This window comes from Lactuca sativa, chromosome 4, assembly GCF_002870075.4.
Source record: "Lactuca sativa cultivar Salinas chromosome 4, Lsat_Salinas_v11, whole genome shotgun sequence".
Classification (NCBI taxonomy): Eukaryota; Viridiplantae; Streptophyta; class Magnoliopsida; order Asterales; family Asteraceae; genus Lactuca; species Lactuca sativa.
Window position 1 is genome coordinate 339,245,487 of NC_056626.2, and position 4,777 is coordinate 339,250,263.

Here is a 4,777-nt window from a genome sequence, read left to right on the forward strand (position 1 = left end):
ACAATCTTATAAGTTATTATTCTTGACTTGTTTAGTGTAAGATAACTTAGATCATGTTTGATCTCTTTATTATGTCCTAGATCTCGAGATTTCTTCCCTTTTTGTTTACATATTCCACACAAAACACATATAGTCACACATACATGCATAAAATCATACATAGCACACACATACACATAGATCTACACATTTTGCTTGGATTGTCCCCCATAAAACTTATGAAAACCAAAAAGAGAAGGGTATGAAGCTCACCTTGAGTTGTGGGTTCGGTTTTTGAAGAGAGAAATGAAGAAGATTCGATCCTAGCAAGCCTTCTTGGAAGATCTCGAACTTAGAGGCTTCTAAGATGGTTATTATGAGTTTGAATAGATTAGGAAGAGGTTTTTGATGAAATGAAGTTGTTAGATTATAGATTAAACATCAAATTACCTTAGATGATGAATTTTGTGGAAAATCCTCCTTGAAAAGCTCTTAAATCAAAAAAGTTTTGAAGGAGAAGTGAGAAGATGTTCTTGAAGTCTTAGAGAAAGTTTTAAGTGTTTTGTGTGTGTGTGTTTTCCCTTGCTCTCGGCCGAAGATAGATAAGAGAGAGAAGAGAGAGTGTTGAAGTGATGTGTGTATGGGAACATGAGTAATTGTATGGAGATCCAAGAGGTAATGAAGAGGTGGAAAATGAAAGTCAAGTCTCTTCCATGTTGGGTTGTTAGGACGAGAAGAGGAGAAAGGAAAGGAAGAATATTGGGCTTCTTGTGTTTAAGCCCATATTATGACTTAATTATGTAATTTTTGGCCCAAATAAATCTAGGAATGATTTTTATGACTCATTAGGCCTATATAAATTCATTGTGAGCCTATAAGGTCCATTAGGGTATTTTATTTCATTCTAGGTCCAATATGGCCCAAAATAATAAAATAAATGGAAGTGGGTCCAATTAGAGCCCATTTAAGAGTTCTAAGCCCAAGATAGTCCAATTGGAAGCTTATTGGCCCATTGGGCCCAATAAGGAAATCCTAGTCCAAAATGGACTTAAACCGGGATTTCTAGGGTTTCTGATTCATTGTTGACTATTTGCAGTGCTTGTATGAAGTGTTTGATTGGATTTTTGTTGTTATTGAATAAGCATCATACATGCTTTCACATTGTTGGTTCACATTTGTTATCATTGTTCAATGTTTACAAGGCATCAAATTTCCTAGTTGTGACACTTGTACACAGTGACATGTGTGATTTTCACTCCACTCCTTATTTTGTAATAAAAAGTATGTACTCACTTTTAATGGTGACTGCACTCGGTTTTGCTATGTGTATTTCTTAAATTCTAAGGATGAAGCCTTAGATAAATTCAAAATATACAAAACGAAGGTGGAATTGCAATTGGGCATTCTAGTTAAATATCTTAGGAATGATAGCAGAGGTGAATATATGGATCCCGTATACCTCCAATCAGTAGGTATCATTAATGAGACCATAACACCTTACACACCCCAACATAATGGTATTACTGAACACAAAAATCAAGTTTTAAAGGAAATGGTAAACTCGTTGTCATACTCGGGATTGATTGAAGGATTCTGGGGAGAGGCCATGTTAACAGCCTGCTATTTATTAAATAGGGTTCCAAATAGAAGAAACAAAACAGTCTCATATGAACTTTGGTTCAACAAAAAGCCAAATTTCAGTTATTTTCGGGTTTGGGGATGTCGCGCAATTGTAAACTCACCGAGCCCAAAAAGAAAATTTTGGGAGAACGTGGAATTGATTGCATATTCATTGGATATGTTGGACATTCCAAGGCATATAGGTTTTATGTAATAGAACCTAATAATTCAGTTTCGAATAACACTGTTATCAAATCATGAGATATTCAGAAAGTCAAGATGGTGGTAAAGTACAAGAACCACAAGAGCTTCGTAGAAGCAAAAGAGGCCAAATTGCAAAAAAAATTTGGATCTGACTTCCAAATGTATTTGGTTGAAGGTTCAAGGGATGAAATTAATCTTGAATACTCTTATTGCTATAGTATTGAAGATGATCCTAAGACATATCAAGAGGCCATGGATTATCGTGATAGTTCCATTTGTAAGGAAGCAATTAAGGGGAATATTGACGACTTCAAAGCCCGGTTAGTCATTCAAGGTTCTAGACAAAAACACATTGTTTACTATTTTGATATGTATGCTCCGGTTGCACGTATTTCTACTATTAGATTTTTGATTGCCTTAGCAAGTATCCACAATCTTGTTGTTCACCAAATGGATGTGAAAATAACATTTTTAAATGGTGATATTGACGATGATGTTTACATGAAACAACTAGAAGGTTTCATTATGCCCAGTAAAGAGCATATGGTTTGTAAACTTGTCAAATCTTTGTATGGGTTAAAACAAATGCCTAAACACAGGCATCAAAAATTTGATGAGTTTATTTTGTCTTATGGGTTCATGACAAAACAATGTAACAAATGTTTTTATAATAGATTTGATGATACTACTTGTAACATCCGGAATCTAGAAGGTCAATATGGAAATAAAAACCTCATTTCTAAAGGCCAACTCGTCGAGTTTGGGGGAGAAACTCGACGTGCTGGAAGTGTTGGTCGCGCGTGTTTTTGAAGACCAACTCGACGAGTTATACATGGCTTGGGTAACCCTAATTTCAGGATGTTGCACCCTATTTAAACAACTTAAACCCTATTTGTTGGCCTCATTTCCAGCCACCATTGTCCTAAACCCTAACCTCAAAACTCTAAGGTATTTTTGAGTATTATGAGCCATTTTGAATACTTTGGTGGTGTGTTTGAAGCCATTAGAGGAAAGGGAAGCTTGGTAAGAGTTGGTCATACAAGAACAAGCTGCTAGATCTCGAATCCTTGCTTCATTCTCGACATCTTTCTGGTAAAATGCCTCAACCTTGCTTTGTGGTTTCTTAGATCTTCATCTTAGTTCTGTTTTTCTTGTGTTGGTCCAAATGGATTGGTTGTTGGGAGTTGGACGCCCCATTTGGACTATCACTTTCAGATCTAGGGTCTCAGGGAGCTTTCATGGCATAAAGGTGCCAACTTTATGGCCCTAAGAGCTCCATGCTCCTTCTAAGCACTTGTTTTGGCCTCTAAAGCTTCAAATGGCTTTGCATGAGAGTAAAGTTGGAAACTTTACTTGACCTTTCAGCCTTCATTGTCCAGATCTGTATCCATGATCCTTGTCTAGATAATTTGGTGATTAATGATTAAGCCCTTGACCTTTTAAGCTTAGGGTATGGGTTTTAAACCCATTTTGATGGTTCTCAAGAGTAAAGTTGGAAACTTTACCCTTCTAGATGCTATTTTAGTTGAGATTTGAGTGGTGGAGCCTTTAGTTTTGGGAATAATGGATTAATAGATTAAGAGGTTCTGCTAACTGAAGCACTCGGCGAGTTAATGGGTGAACGCGGAGAGTTTGAATGATTTTTCACGATTCTGCTGACTAAAAGGGAAACTCGGTGAGCTCATAGGTGAGATCAGCGAGTTGGATCGACTTTTCGCAATGTTGATGATTTATAGGGGAACTCGACAAGTTGGCAAACAACTCGGAAAGTTGAGTCAACTCAGAGCGTTTACTTTGACTTTTGACGTATGATTTTGACCAAGTTTGTCCCAAAGGGTGTTTGAGATAACCTGAATTGTATTCAAGGAAAATATGGGTTTAGGATAAGACCCATATGGGATGGGGCCTAATTGGGAAAGTTGGGCCATTAGTTGGCATTTGTAGACCTTTCCGGTTTTAGGGCTTAGTTTTGGTTTATGTTAAGGCAAGCACCCAAATATGCTCGACAATATCCGGTTGAAATACACCGAAGGGGAGGCCAGCACCCATATATGCTCGACAGTATTCGGGTGGGGCCCGATGTCAGACGGGGTTTGAAGCCGGATGGGGCCCACTATATGTTTATTGTATGTTCTTGTATGGTATGTGGTATTTGGGGAACTAACTAAGCTTTGTGTTTACAGTTTTCAGTTTATCTTTCAGGTACTCCAGATTTCAAATAAAAGAGCTCGGGACAATTACAACGCATACACCCGTGTTTTCCGCAATATGTGATCTTTAGGAATGAACTATGATGATTGTTTTATTTGAAGTGTTTTTCAATGTTTGGAGAAAGTTGCAATAGCGTTTCGATTATAATTTAAATGAAATTTTTTATCCTTGATTTTTGGGATGTTACACTACTAAAGCTAGAGTGATCATTTTCTTATATGTACATGACATGTTGATTTTTGGTACCGAACAAAATCAAGTGGATGAAACAAAGAAGTTGTTATCATCTAAGTTTTCCATGAAAGATTAAAGAGAGGATGATATAATTCTTGGAATAAGAATTACAAGGATGAACAAAGGTTTAGTAATGACTCAAAGTTATTATATTGAGAAAATTTTCAAGCAGTTTAATTTTACCGATTGTTCTCCTATGAGTACTTATATGGATCAAGTATTAAATTAATGCCAAATAATGCCATTACCATTTCACAATTGGAATACTCTAAGGCTACTAGTAGATTGATGTATGTCATGACAGGTACTAGACCTGATACTGCTTTTGTTGTGGGTAAGTTGACCAGGTACAGTAGTGATCCTAGTACTCAACAGTGCCAAGCAGTAAATAGATTGTTTAAGTATCTCAAGGGAACCATGAATTATGGTTCGAGTTACTTGGGGAGTCCTTCGGTTTTAGAAGGTTATTCAAATGCAAGTTGGATAACTAACATGGAGGGTCATTCCTTGACTTCTGGTTAGGTATTCT